At 45.0% G+C, this 19,011-nt stretch overlaps 1 protein-coding gene across 3 annotated transcripts in view; it reads left to right on the plus strand.

Annotated features, from left to right (window-relative positions):
- The first annotated feature begins 690 nt into the window (after positions 1–690).
- The window catches only part of BICRAL (BICRA like chromatin remodeling complex associated protein), a 602,600-nt gene continuing 584,279 nt past the window's right edge, over positions 691–19,011 (plus strand). For 2 of the 3 annotated variants that reach the window (XM_069233969.1, XM_069233971.1), the window contains exon 1: positions 691–767. The gene's annotated coding sequence lies outside the window, so the exon portion shown is untranslated. The remainder of the gene's footprint in view (positions 768–19,011) is intronic. The other variant, XM_069233970.1, reaches the window with a different exon arrangement.

A 19,011-nucleotide genomic window follows, 5' to 3' on the forward strand; every position in this document is an offset into this window, starting at 1 on the left:
ACAAAACCACTGAAATTCACCAGTTGTAGTTATCTTAAGTAACTATACCAAAGTAACTATATCTCACACCCTTGCCCTGCGCTGCTAATTAACTCACATATTACATCACTCATGACATGTTCTATGACATCATTGATAACATCACTGCTGAACACTGGCTGGCGGGCCGTGAGTTAGATACTTTAGGGCACTGCAGTTACTTGTGATAACTATAACTGATCCATTTCAGGGGTTTTGTTAGTATAAACAGTTATGTTTTAACTACCATTTTCACCTAACTCCAACGTCCCTTTAAGATTTATTTTGTTGCAATACATTGTGTGTGTATAGAGAACAATATATAAATATATAAACAGAGGCACAATTCCACATGTCAGAGGTGCATTTACCATAGAGGAGTTGTTCCTTTTACACTTCGGAGTATACGAACGGGTTTTCGACTCCAAAGAAAACTTTTCTAACTTCGAGTAAAACTGTGACTAAACGTGTCTGAATACTTTCACGAATTAAATTAAAAAAATAAATAAAACAAAACAGAAGACTGCCTGCCTGAGGCTTTCGGTTAGAGTTGAAATTATTTCCGTTCCCTTTACGCAGAAAAAGATGGGGCTCCCTGCTAAAATTCTGCTAAGAGCTTTTAATAATGTTTTTTTTCCTTTCAGTGTTTCTCTCCTTGTGACTGAGCCGCCTGTTCCTCTCCACACACTGCCAGCCCCTGATGTGATGGCGAAGAAACCCCGTTGACAAGGCACTGCTTTTTCATGACGGTGAGTTTCCCTTTGAGTGTATTATAATTTTGTGATAAAAATTTCAAGGAAAAAAACACACAACCTCCTTCCTCCCTTCCTTCGGGGAGGGAAAGGAGAGGGGGAAATCTATCTCCAGACAGACAGAAAAGAAAGAGGAGCAAATTAAAACGAGTTGCCAAAACCAGGATATTAGGTTTCAGCCCAAGCGTCTATTGGCTCGGGATTTTTTCTTTCCTTTGCCTTTTCCCCACTTTTGGCAAGATTGAGACGCACATTAAAACCGAAATAAAATATTTATTTATTTCAGCATCTCTTGCTTATCGTGCTCCCGACTATTTCGGGCACGACGCTTCTTTTTTTTAAATCTATATTAGGTTTCAGGGCAGCAGCGGGGGAAGGGCAGATGCTTCTGGTTTCTTGCTGATGCAATGCAAATTTCGTAGGGGAGAGAGACGGCAAAAATCTTTCAATGAGTCATTGATTGAGCCGGTTTAAAATTAGTTTTTTTTATTTTCCGCCCCCCTTCATGAGCATGGGAAGAAGGCGAGAGACCGCGGAGTGCGCAGGAGGGGGTGGGGGAGTTTAACAGAAAGAAAAATAATCTTTTGGAAATCTCCTCCCTCTTTTTTTGTCCAGTGTCTTGGTTTTAACTAAGCCTTTGGGTTCAGCACGAGCGCTTTTTGAGCCGTTTAACCGTCGGAGGCTATGTTGTTAGTGTTGTGCTCGGGTTTTTTCTTCAGCTGGAGGGGGGTGTAACGCAGCACAGGAGAGGAAGACTTGAGATGGCGGTCTCGTTGTCAGACAGATGCGCCCGCCCTGCGAAGTGTCTCCGGCGCCATCAGGAAGGCTCTCCGGTCCCCCAACTGCCCCACTGCCTTCTGGATTTCGAGCGCTCAAAAGATTAGAGAGAATTTCGCTTCGATCGCCGAAGAAACAAACACCCAGTAGACGAATAAAGGGACGGAAAATGCTGTTTAATTGACCAGTTATCGTTCCTTCATGTGGAGGTCGTTAACTGCATAGCCTGCGCCTTTTTTCTTGAGATTGTAAATCTGTTTTGAAAAATCTGACTCGTCGACTCTAGACTGGTTGTATGTTTTTTTAAATCGGCGTTTTATGTTAAACGGTTGTGTGAAACCTGTTTAGCACACCTAAAAAAGGAAAAAAAATGGCACCGCTGCGTCTTATTTTGCATGCGCATTTGGGATTGTAGAGTTGCATGTACCAGCTTGGTGGGCATCAAGTATTTCTAAGGCAACTTGTATATTTATTTTTACCTACCTTCATGAGCGGTTCCCTTAACACATTCAGGCTGGGGCTCTCGCTGTGGGTTTGGACTCCGAACACGGGCGTCACCTGGAAGTCACAAACTTCAAAACGGGAAAAAAACGAACCTGACTTGATAGCAACAGCTTATTCATTTAATCTTGTACTTCGTTTGTTTAAAAAGTCAGTCATGTAATTGTCAATCCTGTGCTTCGTATTTATCAATTCTGGGCAGATGCAAAATGGCGCCGGGGCTCTGGGTCGGTGTTGACAGCGCAGTTCCCTTCTCTCTCTCTCGGTCGCCATTTTAACAATTTCGCCTATCAGCTGGTACTATGGGGTTTTAACGCGGTGTTCTTTGCCGGAGGTGATTTTCTGATAGTTTTAGCATCCGCTTATTTCAAGTTATTTTTTTTTTTGTAGCCCTGGTATCTTTTGGATTTTCATGGGCTAAATGCTTGATTATATCTATATTTTTAATATACTTTAATAATATAATACGTTATAAATCTGCACAACGTCCTGCCACTGAAAGGTCAACTCGATTACTTTTCAGAGCAGACATGTCTGAAGAGTAAATTTTCCATTAAATTGAGTGCCTAGAATTTGGGGTTATATGTATTTGGACAAGGGCCGATCTAGCATGTCTAATGTAGCCTACGTAGAATTCCCACCCGCGCTAGTGAGTTTTTTTTAATGCTATAAAAGCCCAGGAGCAGCGGGACTCATATCATCTGATGAACGTAAATCATTTCGATTTTTGTAAATAGTGACAGTTCGATCTAAATGGCTTTTTTGTTTGTGTGGTGTATTTTGATTGCTTCGATGTCAGGTGCTGGATCTTGCGTGTCTGTGGCTATCTTATTTTTTTTTAAATTTTATTTCCATGCCATCCTAATACATCTTTCCATAGGTGAGTCCTAGGCTTCTTGGTTTATTCTTATTACCCACGGCGAGTACTAGGTATTCGACTTTTAGCCTGTATGCAAATTATCCACAAGGAAGGGGTGCCACCTGACTCACTGAGCCGCAAGTGTTCAGGAGAACCAGAAAATTGACTAAGGTGCTGTTTATTTGTGGTATATGTCAAGAATGGAAGCGTGCTGGTCGCGGAAAGAAAAACACCAATGTTGGCTAAGGAGCAATTGTATTGTGACACTCTCTTTAAGGCTAGTTCTTTGGCACTGGGGAGTTGTGGCCATCTAGGCACTCTTCGTAACAGATATTGTGTGCTGCATTTGGTTCCTCAGGAAACAAGTACTACAGAATAACTGAGCATCAAGAGACTCTCTTTGGGCTTTGAATCTCACGATGGCGAGGATGAGCAGCCGAGGCAGACAAGTTAGGGAATTCATTGACTTGCCAATCCAGGGGTCCCGATACTAACCAAGCCAGAAAAAAATAATGAATTCTCTTCCTTCCTATGATTCCTCTTCTGCTGCATCTTTTTTCTTTCCTCTTTCTCCATCACATCCTTTACGCCTCTTTCTGATCTCACTATCTGTTTTTCTCCACAGTCTGTCTTATTTTCTCCTCTGCCCTCTCACTTTCTTCAGTCTCCCTCCTTATCTCCAACTAGTTGTCTCTTGTTCTCTGCATTTCACCCCCACTCCTATTTCTTCACCCTGACCTTTGGTTTCGGTTTCAGTGGGAATGCACCCAACGCGCATCCTCTGTCTCCACAGGTGCCAGAGTCCTTCTTTTCCTCCTTCTCTGCATCCATCCTTCTACACTATCACCTAATTCGCCAATCGTTCCGGAGTGCAGCAGATGGCTGGCCACAGGGTTTGTCCATTTTGATTGTGTGCCCTGTGAGCTTGCGGTGCACAAGCATCCAGAAGTTACTGCTTCCAGGCTTGTCTCTGACTTGAGAATTACAGAGAACTTCAGGCTGAACCAGGACTGGTCATATGTTGTGACCAGGCTTGAGCCTAAAGTTACTCTTTCACCTCTTGTGAGCAGTCAGCTTACTCTGGAAAGGTGATGTAGTACTAGAAATTCAGGTACAGGTTGCATAAGAATGTTGCATAATTTAAGCTAACTGGTCATGTGAAAAAGTTCAATAACTTTAGAAAGTGCTATTTCTTTAGCATCCCAATAGGGTAAGTTAAGGGCATATTGGGGGGTGGGGGCACTACTCTTTGTACAACATCTGTGATGATCTATTTTGGGCATTCCTGCTGCCCAAATGTGATGACTGCCATTCAGTGATGAAGTGAAACGTTATGTTTACATGTTGCAACAAAGTTGTCTGTTGTAGATGAACATGCAACTGTTTTTTTGCTGTTCTACATCATGCTGGGAGTTGAAGACTCAATGTGCTTCAGTTGGTTATCAGATACTGAAGGAAATGTTTACTATGATGCTTTTGGTAAGACCCATGCTGGCAAGTAAGGCTGCAGCCTAGTGGTGTTTGGGGATCTGGTAAGGGTGTTCCACTTATTGACTACAGAAGCACTCGTGGTACTCGGCTACTTAGGCAAACATCATCAAAATGGGGTAATGAGAAGGGAACTTTTATGATCTGCTGAATTCGTTTTGTGGTCCATGCATAAGGTGGTTGTTGTCAAAGAGAAGAGCACCTTGATACTCTGGACAACTGAACGTGTTCTCCCCAGCCCCATCTAGGTAACCCCATGCCCAGCACTTATTTGGGGTCATGTTTGTTTTATTCATTGAACAAGGATTACCGAGTGCGGTTCCAAAGTTAACATGCCCAATTGTCAAAACTTTTACATGTTTTGTAAATTGTTAAAGTTGCAAAATTAAACAGTTTATGGATATTTATAATGCCCCCTTATGCTTCTTGGCTATAAGGACTTGCGGGAGCCTGTACACATGATTAGTGATTTGTTGGGATTCAAAATAAAATGTATCCCCATATGGAAAAATAGGAACAAAGCTTGCATTCTTGCTTAACTGTTGTGCAGTTTTAAGAACACAAATACTGTTTGTTTCAAGTACATTTAAATATAAAGCATTTTCATGATAAGCAGTCTAAACCCATAATTGGCAGCTTGTTAAAAAAGGCAAACAGGAGCCCCAAGAATCACATAAACGCACTCTCAGCATGGGTGTGGATATGTGACTTAACGGAATTCAGAGTAATTTACAAAAGTAGGACTGGAAAACTGCAAAAATCGTAGCTTTCCTGCATAAAACGTTTGTGAACTCCAAAAGTTAAAAAAAAAAATCAATATTTCATGGACATTATTTTGAAGAAAACCAAAACCACAGATGTCACACATTTGGAAGGATGCTAGGTAGCTACTAGAGCAGCTGGTTACCCTGAAGTGAGTGTGGAGGCCCGATGTGATCTTTTTAAAGTATGTACAGCACTTCTCAGACCACTACGTCTACTAATGAGAAGCTTTGTGTCTGCATTTTCACAAATTGTGTTAGGCAAATGTAAGTAAACGTCTTAATGTGATTGCCAGAAACGCATAAGTGAGTTTGCCAAAACCACCTGATAGATCTGTTGAGTTAACCTGTGTAGAGGATACCCAATCTAGCAATGTCCACTTATTCAAATGTCAGTGTTACAGGATCATAAGCAAAATACAGTGTTAATTAGGATATGTTAATTTCACCGTAGGTAGTAACATCTTAACAACGGACTCTACGAGGTCTGTTTGAACCTGCAGTGGCTCAGCAGTACCTTCCGGGAATGAAATACAAACTGAAGCTAGATTATTCCTCCAACTGATTGCACGAGGAAGCAGCAGACGTCCATTATTGCCTGTAGTAGCTTTAATCAGATGATTTCTAGTGTCTCAGTGGGTATGATAATATCAGTTCATGGACTAAACCATGAGTACTCACAAACATTTTTCGGGGGGGGGGGGGGGGCATTTTTGGTCTATGATGTGACGATGGCCGCATTGATGCCAGCAGTGTGGCACTCAGAAGGAGAAAGTTCCAGGGAGTGATGCCAGTGAAGTGGGTGTACTGGAAGTGAAACACATAACAACTGCAAACTAGAATCAATCACAGCTTCCCCACTTTATGAAATTGTGTGATCCAAGGCGATTGTTTTGTTCCACTTTCCCTTTTTTCTTCAATATCACATACAAAAGCATGTCGAAATACATGGCTTCAAGATGTGGAATGTGCAAAACCTTCCCCTATGATTTAATAAACTATAATGTTTGTGTATAACAGGAACCCAACCCACAGGGTGCACTTAACAGCTGACATGCATCTTAGCTCACTATTGACACTGTTGTCAGGCTGGGGGAAAAACAAATATAAATTCATGTTTAAAAACGTACTTTAAAAAAAAAAAAGTTCTCAATGTACTGATAAAATGTGATGTACGAAGGTGGAACGGTTTTATATGTTAATGAAATACGCTTTCTGAATTTTGAGTGGATTTAATCATATTTTTACAATATTGCTTTAAAAATAAAGGTGTTTCTAAAGATAAGCAGTGCAGGCTAACCTAGTTACTTACTTTCTTTAATTTCAGTTAACCTTTACATAAATGCTTGTTTGTTTAGTTAATTTCTTGCTCAGTGTTAGCGCTGATGCAGCCCACTGCTGCTTTTGACTTTGGGGCTGCATGTAAAGGTCGGGGGGGGGGGGGGGGGCGCATGCGGCACCCGGGCGGTACTTTGAGTATCAATGGACTAAACTATTTTCAAAAATAATTTTCAATTCATTGTGACTGTGTCATCTTCAAGACAGTTTTCTTTTATTAATCACCCTAGTCCGCAGAGGGTTCTCATGTCCTTTAGTAGAGTAAAATAATCTACACCAGATGCATAGCAATTTGTCTACTATGGTCTATGCAAGAAGTGGTGAGAGGAGTAAGCAGTTCAATGACGTGCTGAGGGGATAGTGGAGACAGACTTATAAAAGTCTACAGCAACCAGTTTTCTTGAGGAACTTCCCAACAAACTGCACACATGCCTCTCACTCTTAAAGTAGCAAAGACATGAAAAAATATATAGATTTACTAAGGAGGTTCATTAAACAGTTTCCTCAACTTGGATTTCAGATAAGACAACTATTAAATAGCTTTGATAAGCACTTGGTCATGTCATGGCATGGACAAGGAGGCACTAGTCATACATGTTGAAAGGAGGTTTGTTGTGGCTAGAACTCTGCATGTAAGACAACTGCCAGGAACTAAAGATGTGAGTTTTGGTGTGTTTTCACAAACGGGCAGGAACAAGCATGTTGTGCTGTGATTTAGTGCCAGGAGCTCATTCCTCGCTGCAAAAATCAGCATGAGCATCAATCATCATGCGGCGTACCAGAGGGTGTAGCGTCTTGAGATGATTTTGCTGCCACTCAAGTAGATTTTCTACTTGAACGTCAGCTTTCTGACAGCGAACAGTCGTGACAGCCTGTGTTGGAGAAATCTCGCGGGCTGCCCTCTTAAATACTGAAAATCACACTAGGCGGGCAATAAATCTCGCTTGCAGGCCGTGGGTGAGCAAAAAAACTCAGCCATTTGTTGGTTAGTGGAGTTTGGCCAGAGTGCTGTGTTACAAGTGTAAAACGAAGTGGGCAAAACTCTGACAACTCTGCTTGCAGAGTGGTATATATCGCCCACCCCTAGTAGTCCGTTACTAGGGGGAAGCTGATTTTGTTTTTCTGAGCCAAAAGTGGTTGGTGTCTTATATTGGCAGCCAGAGGCCCGATGGAAGAAACTGTATGCAACCTGTGTCAAGTACTACATTTGACAAGAAATAGTGAATTTCTGTGACCTGTAGCTTTTAGAGGAATTTGTTGCTGGAAGGGGGCATAGGAATTAGCGACAATTGTTTGTAACTTTATTTACTTAGCATCTTATATCGCAAAATGTCAGAAGTCATGACAGATTCAGGGTATTCACATGTGAAACCGTAGTTCGTCTTGTTCACAAGAACTTAACACTACATCAGTCAATCAGGTGAACTGGCACTGGTCTACAGGTTCTTTTCTTGGAGGTTCATAACAACCACTTACCATCTATCTTATACAAAATTGTTTACGTTTGGCCAAAAAAGAACGTGCACTGAGCTAAATGAAGCCGGGCAGAGAAATACTCCCCTCACTACAAATTAAAATGCTCAAGTTGTTTACTTTTCAGTAACTTGGCCCTACCTTACCTGCCAAGTTCTACATCACTGTATGTTGGAAAACCCATGATACAGGCAGTCGCAAATGTGATCTCTTAATGGTAGACATTTTCTTGTCTCTCCTTTCGGAGAAATGGTAGCATCCAAACTGAGAAGTGGTCCTGGTGTGACGACCAAGATTACGTGCCTGGGCCAAAACTTCTTATGGCTTGGAGCCAAGACTTCCAGCAGGAGGAAAACAAGAAAAACAAGAGAAAGGACACCAGCTAAGTATCGGCAACATGCAAATGTGTCTAGGCTGTAGGAGAGAAAGAAAAGGGCACTAGCCTGATGGAGTTGCCCTTTTCACCCCACTCAGTCCCAGATTCTGGTCAAACTTCTCAGAAAAGAGCACTCCCACCTGGACGGTGCGTAGTACTTACAGCTGACATGTTCTGGCAACAGTAAGCACTCTTCAATTGCTGATGCACTTTTTGTTGTATGTGCATTTAATTTTTAAAGAGAATATGTGTTGTAGCATCTTTACTCACTGCTTTGGATCTGATAAAAAGATTTCTAATTACTTAAAAACATCCCAAAAACCAAGGCTGTAGAGACAACACCATCCTGTTGGAGGGTATGGTCATCCTTATCTAGAGCTGCCCTTATGTGTAGGAGAAGGATACAAGATGTCAACCCTTAATTTACGTAAGGCAGGGTTGTGGAATTTAATAAAATATCTACTTGTCCGTTAGACAGGTTGCTTCGCAAATCTACTTGTGCTGTAAAAAAATATCCACTTGTCCATTTGGTGCCACGTAGTGCGGCAATAAATTATGGCAGCAATCTATTATTATAAAAGCTCTGATAATAACTTCTCTGAATACTCCCAAGGCTCAACTATAGTAGGGTTTTAATTCTAGCAGTTTCCTCATTTTTCCACCTTTTCACAGATCTACATACTTGGGCTGGAGTAGCATTAACTAAAAGTTACAGGGTTGGAATGTGCTTTGGAGTCTGGGCAAACCTACTAAATGTCATGTTTTCACCTGCTCTCGTCTGATATTTTCCCATGCTGAGAAAGGTTGGAATGGACTCCTGATAAGGGCAGAAATAAAACTTCTTCCACAGTTGGGGAATCATGTGATTGAAAAGTGAACTTTTAAATGCTTGATAGATTTTCACATGAACAAATCCACTCATATATATTTGCTCGTGCTAAAATGCAGTTCTCAAATATTTTCTTGGAGTATGATTTGCTGGCCTACTTCTGTAAAATATGGATTAATGATTTCTGTAACCCTGCACTAATGCAAAGGCATATCATGGATGCCACTTTGTAACTTTATTTAAGAATTGGGCACTTAATTAGGTCTTGAGTCAAGCAAGACCTTCTGTTTTCATAAAAATTCTATCTATAGACTGGCTTCACTGTGAGTGACCGCATTCTGCTCTTTCACAAGGAGCATATCCGCACACAAAGTAGTTTTGTTCAGTGCCAGAGACTACTGTGGCGATGTGTGATTTTTGAGACCAAAAATGTTATTGATTTTTGCCAATGTTTTGTATAACGGTGAGGGCCTGGCAGCTCCCACAACAAAGTCATTTTGATCTGATAGAGACTTCTAGCTGCAGCTTCCTTACCTTAGAATTCCCTGGCGTCCGCTTGGAATCCGGAGTTTTTTCTGAGCAGTACCCTGCGTGCGCGCCGTCGGACAGCGTTGTTCGGATCCGCGTGCGTCGACCATCTCCGCATACGTCGTCAGCGTCGTTGGAGTCATCTATGACGTCACGGTTGTCTATATAGACGCCGTCTCGGCGCGCGTACGTCAGTTCTTTTCCTTCCGCGCCGGTTAAGCGCAGTTTTGGAAAGCGCTACCCTGCTTCGACGGTTTGTCGACGCTTTTTTGACTGTTTGGAGTCATGTCTTCGAGAAAGACAGGATTCAAGTCGTGTGGTGCATGTCATCGCACCATGTCAGTGACGGATCCGCACCGAGTTTGTCTTTGGTGCCTGGACAAGGACCACGATTCCACCTCGTGCTCCGATTGTCGGGCCATGGCGCCGAAGGCCTTGAGGGAGAGATCCCTTAAGCTTCTTGTGGACCGACATTCGTCTTCGGTCGGCGTGACTCTGCGGAGGTCACAGTCTCGCAGTAGGAGGAGGTCGCGGCACCGCTCCCGGAGCCCCAAGTCCTTTTCCTCGCATTCAAAGTCATCGGAAGGTAAGAGGCACAAAAAGAAGTCCAAGCGGACTTCGTCTTCGCCACGCCCGTCGACCGATGAGGTGTCTAGGGAACTTCGACGTTCCGAGCGCGGTTCTGCGGAGCCGTCGCCAGGGTCGACTCCGCGTCTTCCCCCCTTTCCGGGGACCGGATCGACCCCCGCTCAAATTAAAGAATTCTACGAGGCCATGCGTCTCGTCTTTGAGCGGGCTGTACCCTCAGGTGGGTCTTCGGGCCCCGCGGGGTCAGCAGGGGCCCCTTCGGATTCGACACCAGCGGCTTCGGCCTCGGCGCCATTGGGGACCTCAGGATCCGATAACGGATCTGGACCGGCGCCGGTCTCTCACAGTCGACCTCCTTCGGCGCCGGGTCCGACGTTGACAATTCCGCCACCGGCACCCACCGGTGGCAGCCCCATCCTCATTCCAGATGATCCGGAGCGACGACGTCGGCTCTGACTTCGACAGAGCCGATTCGGCCCAGATCATTTCTGAGCATTATTTGGAACAGCCAGACGCAGGAGAGGAATGGGAGGGGTCTGAGGACCCTCTAGAATCAGGACTGGTATGAGGATCTAGGGGAGGCCAGTGGACTGGACACATCTCCAGATACTGGTATGCTCTCTACTCCTAATGGGGCTACGTAGGAGGTGGCTTCTTTCGCTATGGTGGTGCGTAGGGCAGCTGAGGTCTTGGACCTAGATTTGCCTACGGTGCCAGTCAGGAAAAATATCCTGACAGAAGTGCTTCAGCCGGGAGTGTCAACATCGGAACCGTTGCCCTTCAATGAGGCTCTTACAGACGTCCTTCTGGGTACGTGGTCCAAACCCAGCACAGGGGCTCCTGTGGATAGGACGGTCGGCCGCCGCCATACTCCCGCTCCCAGCGACCCTAGTTTCCTGACACAACACCCCACTCCTGAGAGCTTGGTTGTCCAAGCCTCTACTTCACGTGGTGCCTTCCCTTCCGCTCCCCTGGATAGGGAATCCAAGAGGCTGGATCAGCTTGGGGAGAAGATGTTTTCTTCTCCAGCCTGGCATTGAGGCCTGTAAACACCTCTTGCCTATTGGGCCGTTATTCCCATACTTTATGGGATACGGTGGCACAAGTGCTGCCCCAGGTCCCGGAGGGCGTACGGGACACTCTCATCCAGGCTGTAAAGGATGGGAGAGATGCAGCCAAGTTTACAATCCGGTGTGGCTTGGATACGACCGACTCGCTGGGTAGAGCGATTTCATCGTCAGTGGCCCTTCGTCGCCACGCCTGGCTACGTTCTTCTGGTTTCTCAGGGGATGTCCAGTCCAGCTTGATGGACATGCCCTTTAATGGCTTTCGCCTTTTTGGCGAAAAGGCAGACTCTGCGCTTGAGAGGTTCAAGGATTCTCGAGCCACGGCCAGATCGTTGGGCCTTTCAACGTCGTCACGACAGCAGTCTGTCTTTCGCCCCTTCCGAGGCTTCGGGAGGGGCGTGGTACCACGCCAGCCACAGTTTAGCCACCGTCCTCAGGCTTCACAGCATCCCGGAAGAGGACGTGGTCGTGGTACCATCAGACCCAGAGGGTCTGGCCAGAGGTCAGCCGCCACACAGCCCCCCTCCACTGCGCCCAAGCACTCCTAGTGTGGTTCTGCGGGATCACATCCGTCCAGTTGGAGGGAGGATTCGTTTTCATCTCCCTCACTGGCTTTCCATCACCACGGACAAGTGGGTCCTGCAGATCATACGGAAGGGCTACTCCCTTCCCTTCCAGTCTTTTCCTCCTTCTATCCCTCCAACAAAGGAATGGCTGATGGAGGACCATTTAGCTTTGCTCCGCGAGGAAGTTACGGCTCTTTTGGCCAAGAGAGCCATAGAAAGAGTCCCGATATCAGAAGTAGACAGTGGTTGTTATTCCCGCTACTTTCTGATTCCCAAAAAGAAAAAAGGCCTATTTTGGATTTAAAGGAAGTCAATCTCTTCCTCAAGAAGGAGAAATTCAAGATGCTCACTCTTGCTCAGGTTTTGTCTGCCGAAGACCAAGGAGACTGGATGGTAGCGTTGGATTTGCAGGATGCGTATTTCCATATTCCTATCCTGCCAAGCCACAGGCGTTACCTGCGGTTCAAGGTGGGCCACGAGCACTTTCAGTTTACTGTGCTTCCTTTCGGTCTCACCAGTGCCCCTCGGGTGTTCACAAAGGTGATGGCGGTGGTGGCAGCTCATTTGCGCAGGTCAGGGATTTCAGTCTTCCCCTACCTGGACGATTGGCTGTTGAAGGCTCCTACGCCCCAGGCTCTCGTCACCCACCTCCAGACGACGGCGGACCTCTTGCATTCGCTGGGGTTCACTATAAATGTGTCGAAGTCACACCTGACTCCCTCTCAGAAGCTCTCTTTCATCGGAGCTGTTCTGGACACAGTGCAGTATCGGGCTTATCCTCCCGATCAGCGGGTTCAGGATATTCAGGTTATGATTACGATGTTTCGGCCTCTATCCTGGATCTCGGTGAGACAGACTCTGAGGCTGCTGGGACTCATGGCTTCCTGCATCCTGTTGGTCAAGCATGCCAGATGGCGCATGAGGGCTCTGCAGTGGGACCTGAAGTTCCAATGGGCACAGCATCAGGGAAATCTTACCGACGTGGTTCAGATCTAGGAGAGGACTGCAGAAGATCTGCAGTGGTGGTTAGTGAACTGCGAGTGGGTTAAGGGCAGGCCCCTCTCCCTTCCCCAACCAGATCTAACGGTAGTGACAGATGCGTCACTTCTGGGATGGGGCGGCCATCTGGGGGGAGGTGGAGATCAGAGGTCACTGGTCTCCGGCGGAATCTGGGCTCCACATCAACTTGTTGGAGCTTCGAGCGATCCAACTAGCATTAAAAGCATTTCTTCCTGTTGTGAAAGGGAAGGTGGTGCAGGTGTTCATGGACAACACTACCGCAATGTGGTACTGCAACAAGGAGGGCGGTGTGGGGTCGTGGACCCTTTGTCAAGAGGCTTTACGCCTCTGGACATGGCTGGAACAGCAGGGCATGACCCTGGTGGTTCAACACCTGGCAGGTTCTCTGAACGCCAGAGCAGACGAATTCAGCCGAAAATGCTTAGAGGATCACGAATGGTGTCTCCATCCGGAGGTGGTGCAAGGACTCTTTCAGCAGTGGGGAGAGCCTTGGTTAGATCTGTTTGCCTCCGCAGAGAACGCACAATGTCAGCAGTTTTGCGCGTTGGAGTTTTCAAGGGGGCTATCGCTAGGCAACGCTTTTCATCACAAGTGGAGTTCAGGCCTCCTGTACGCTTTTCCGCCTATACCACTTCTGCCCAGAGTTCTCAAGAAAATGAAGTATGACCGGGCCCAAGTAATCCTTGTGGCTCTGGATTGGGCACGGAGAGTTTGGTATCCAGAGCTTCTCAAAATGAGCATCGGTCCTCCAATCAGGCTGCCTTTTTGGGAGGATCTTCTGTCGCAGCAGCAGGGGAAGGTTCTCCACCCGAACCTGTCAATTCTGCGCCTTCATGCGTGGAGATTGAGCGGCGACAGTTGATGGTTTATGACCTCCCTCTCGAGGTCTGCGATGTTATTCTGGCAGCCAGGCGTCCCTTAACTAAGTCGATCTACGCCTGCCATTGGAAATGTTTTGTTTCTTATTGTTCAGAGAGGTCTATTGATCCTCTTTCTTCTTCTCTATCTAACATCCTTTTGTTCATTTTGTCTCTCGCCCAGCAGGGTTCCTTCTTGGGGACTCTCAAGGGCTATCTTGCGGCCTTATCGGCTTTTCTTCAGTTGCCTGATCAACCATCTCTGTTTAAATCACCTATAGTACAGAGGTTTTTGAAAGGGCTTGTACATTTGTTCCCGCCTGTGCCTTTCGTTATGCCCCAGTGGGATCTTAATCTGGTTCTTACCTTCCTTATGTGTGCTCCTTTCGAGCCCTTGCATAACTGTCCTATCCAGCTGCTCACTATTAAGACAGCCTTTTTGGTGGCAATTACATCTGCCAGGAGAATGAGTGAGCTGCAGGCTTTATCTTCTAAACCTCCTTATTTAATGATATATCCTGACAAGGTGGTGTTAAGAACTCATGCCTCTTTTCTCCCCAAGGTGGTGACCCCTTTCCATCTGGGTCAAAATATCACCCTGCCCACCTTCTTTGCACCACCGCATCCCTCTAAGGAAGAGGAGCGTCTCCATCGACTGGACCCAAAAAGAGTGTTATCGTTCTACCTTGACCGCACTAAAGAGTTCCGGGTGGATGACCAACTCTTTGTGGGGTACGTTGGTGCAAAGAAGGGTCGGGCGGTACAGAAACGATCCATTTCGTGCTGGGTCGTTCTCTGTATAAAGATATGCTACGCTTTGGCGAAGAAGCAGCCTCCCGAGAGCTTGAGAGCTCCTTCCACTAGGGGGAAAGCTGCTACCACTGCGTTAGCACGTGGCGTACCGGTGGTGGACATATGTCAGGCCGCAACGTGGGCTTCTTTACACATGTTTGCGAAGCACTACTGCCTGGATAGCCAGGTGAGAAGAGAGGGGCATTTTGCCCGTTCTGTCTTGCAGGACTTCCTAGTTTAAAAAAGAAAAAAAAAAAAATCTCCTTCAGACCCACCACCATGGGTTAGAGCTTGGGTATCTATTCTAAGGTAAGGAAGCTGCAGCTAGAAGTCTCTATCAGATGAACAAGTTACTTACCTTCTGTAACGAGGTATCTGGTAGAGACTCTTATCTAGCTGCAGATTCCTTACACCCACCCAAGCCTCCCCACTTTGGTGAAATTTTTTCTCATGTGTATATTTATCTATATATGTTTCATTTTGGCAACTTTTGCCTTTCTTCCAGGCATGATAGTGTTTTTCTCCAAACAGTCAAAGAGGTTAAAAGTGTATTGGTTGGTTCTTCCATGACTCTGTGCTTCTGGCGCGGGAAGTTGTGGAAAAGAACTGACGTATGTGCGCCAAGATGGCGTCTATATAGACAACCGTGACATCATAGACGACTCTGACTACGCACGCGGATCCGACCGACGCCGTCCGACGGCGCTCGCGCAAGGTACTGCTCAGAAAAAAACTCCGGATTCGAAGCTGACGCCAGGGAATTCTAAGGTAAGGAATCTGTAGCTAGATAGAGTCTCTACCAGATACCTTGTTACCAAAGGTAAGTAAATTGTTCTTCAGTGCCGGGGATTACTGTGGCGATGTGTGATTTTTTAGACCAAAAATGTTATTGATTTTTGCCAGTGTTTTGTGTAACGGTGAGGGCCTGGCAGCTCCCACAACAATAATGTTTTACAGAAGCCATGTCAAAACGAGACATTCATTGACAAAACCAAAAGGCTGCCTACCAATTTCAGACCTATTGGCTTTGCCAGTGATTGTTTATTTTCATGTTTCCCATAATCTTGTTGACACTGGTTGTAGTGATTTTCTATTATGAATATGTTTCAGAATACTGGTGTGCTTCAACACATTTAGTAGATGATGCTTTAAAGAAATGGTACCTAACATTTCAGAGTAGTTAAGCAAAACATTTTTTTTCTTATTTGCATTTTTTGTGAACATTTAATTTGAAAGCAAAAACTCATCAATCTTGCTTTCAAGCTTCTGCAAATATTTGCATCTTATCATTATATGTGGCTTTATGTTGTTGAACTTTTCAAACGTATTTGTATACTGGTCCAACTGTCAGTAGTTTAGTCCAAGCTCACATTTTCTTCGAGCACTCACCCTAATACAGGCTTTGCATTAATGAATTTATGAACCATACATACAAGTTTGAACAGCATTAAAATAAGGACACAAATATAACTTTAACTGCAGACAGTGCTCTTACTGATCCATAATGGGACCTGACTGCCAAAGGAGTTATGCTTAATGGGGTTGGGCCTACTTGTCCCAAGGACAAAATAAACATGAAAACTTGTTTCCTTGACCCCAAACAATATGTTGTGGGAGTCAGTCTATAGGAATTCCACACCCCTGACACCTTGGTAGGCATAAACCATAAAATAACCAGTTTATGCTCCCTACAGAGCTCCATACTATTTTGCCAAGTGCCAGTGGTTCACAAAGGGATACAGTGCCCAGAGTTCTAATGCCAGCAAAAAAGATAGCGCAAACATTGGGGGCAATCATTCCAAAGATATCCATTTCCTCCAGGTCTTATTCAGAGTTTGCTTGTAACTGGAAATACTCAGATTTTTAATGACATTCTAAATAAGGAGGAGAATCTAACATCGTCATTTTCTGCATTAAAAGGATAATATGGAGGAAGACATTCAGCCCATAGATTCTACTCATTATTAAGCTTTATGTTCTGAAACCGGAGGAATTTCAGTTGTCAACAAATCCGGGCCTCGGTGGCTAAAGACCTTGCTAAGAAGGCAGTAAGAATGCAGCAGTGGGATAAACTTACTGCTCATTTTTACCAGGCAGCTGGATTCAGTCACTGTCTTTTTACAGCTAAAGTGCATACTGCACCTAAACTAAACAAGGCATTAGGCCTTAAAGAATATCTTGACTTGCTTAGACCATTTCAGAAGGTTTCAATAATACACTTGACCACCAACTCACAAATCCTACCAACGAGTAGACACAATCTCAGAAGTTGTACACTAGAACATCAGCTCACACCCAAAGAAGGAAACAAGCACTTTTTGATGAAGAAAGAACCATTTGCTGTACCTCTCTTTTTTTCATTTGATTCATCATTAACCCAGTCTCCACAGCCATGGTCCAACTTTTTTTTGAGTGTGTTAAGGCCTAACTTGAGCCCTGTTTGTTTTTCAATCCCTCTTCACTGGCAACCTAGACAATTCTTGAAGATGAGCTTGGTCGTATACCTGCACTCTTTAAGTTTTGTGGCACTCAAATTCCTAGTGAAATAGTTACAGTGTCACATGCAGGTCTTCCGGGCAAGAGAAGAGTATAAATGCCCTAGATGTCTTGTAAGCCCATAAGTCTGTAATAAGAATAGGGTGAAATTGAGGCTTATGTGATGTGCCCGTAAAGAAAATATTTATAGAGGCTGCACCATGGCACTATGAAAATGTGAACGTCAGCTAGGGCCTCTTTACAACGTGAATTCCAGTGAGGTAGTAGTGGGCTGTTTACATACAGACATGAGAAAAAGTGAAGAACACTAAATTGCACAGAATACGTACAGAGAACAGCACAAATTAATGTTAACTATGATAACTGTTACTTGTATGAATGCATTGGAATGAATATTATATACTCTATAAAAGATATAGGGGGTCATTACGAACCCGGCGGTCTTGGAAAAAGACCGCAGAGGCCGCGGGAGACAGAATACCGCCATTGCCGGTGGTATTCCTGTCTCCCTATTATGACATTTCCGCTGGCCCAGCGGAAATGTCACATCAACATTGCAGCCGGCTCGTAATAGAGCAGGCGGCAATGCTGATGTGCAGCTGGTGCAGTAGCACCCGTCGCACATTTCACTGCCTGAAATTCGGGCAGTGAAATGCGCGACAGGGCTATGCCTGGGGGCCCCTGCACTGTCCATGCCAAGTGCATGGGCAGTGCAGGGGCACCCCAAGTCCCCTTACCGCCAGCCTTTCAATGGCGGTGTTTACCGCCACGGACAGGCTGGCGGTCGGGGACTCAAAATCCCCAGGGCAGCGTTGCTTGCACCGCTGCCCTGGGGATTATGACCGCCAGGCGGAATCCTGGCGGTATATTGGAGGGGCCGGCGGTATGGCCGTGGCAATACTTACAAGAAGATATTGTCTTGTAAATAAAGCCTTCAAAAGTATGATGCTTATGTTTCAGGTATTTAAGGTGACGGTTGGAGTGGTATCTGCAGTGTTTAGCACTGAAGTCCTTTCTAAGGGTCTTGTAATATGAGACAAATGGTGAAAGTAACTCAACCTTAAAGGTCACATAGCTGCACAGTTGCTGACTTCTTGTGCCAACAAGGCCACATTTATGTTTATTGGCGATGTATGCCCATTTCAGATTCTGAAGCCATGTTGTCATTCCCTTTGGAACTTGGTGGTAATAGAGCTGCATTTTCTGGTATGTATTGGTATTCTTGATTTTAGAATGCACTTTGGGTTTCATATATTGGAGTTTTTTTGCACTCGCAATGCCGTCTTGAAATGGCAGTGCTGGCAATGGGCAAGTTTGCAAGGACAAAAACTAAAGAGACATTACAAGTCTCGGATGCCCAGACTTGAGAGTCATTCACAGTCGTAAGGAAAAGTGGTGCAAAAGGGACATCCTCACCGTTAGAAGGATATATTTCAGGGATACACATCAGTCAATGGCATATGACAGTTGAAGGAAAACCGATATCTGAAAGCGAGTATCCATATGCAAATTTAATGTTAATTTTGAGGAACCGCTTCAGCTATGTGCATGTGAGCCGCAGCGATCAGGAAGATCGAACAGTTGTTGGGTGAGCACTGCTTGCTCCCACTGATGTCCATGTACATCATGCCATTATTTTATTCTGAAGCATTTATTTTATATTATAGCCCATGTCCCCTTATAGACAGGTGCTGCAACATCAGCTGCTTGTAAACTGCGGGTTATAGGTCTGATTTAATTTGCAACCAATTTGAAGAGGGAGGAAGGGTTTCTGCTAATCTTTTCAAGGTGTCATTTTGAGGCAGGATGAATTGGTACAACCTTCACAGTGCATCACAAACAGGGATTGGCAAAACTAATACGTAACATTGGCCGCCAGATTTTTGGCAATTTTTGTTTCATTTTGTCATGTTTTAGCAAAACTT

This window comes from Pleurodeles waltl, chromosome 5 (genome assembly GCF_031143425.1).
Source record: "Pleurodeles waltl isolate 20211129_DDA chromosome 5, aPleWal1.hap1.20221129, whole genome shotgun sequence".
In the NCBI taxonomy this organism is placed as follows: domain Eukaryota; kingdom Metazoa; phylum Chordata; class Amphibia; order Caudata; family Salamandridae; genus Pleurodeles; species Pleurodeles waltl.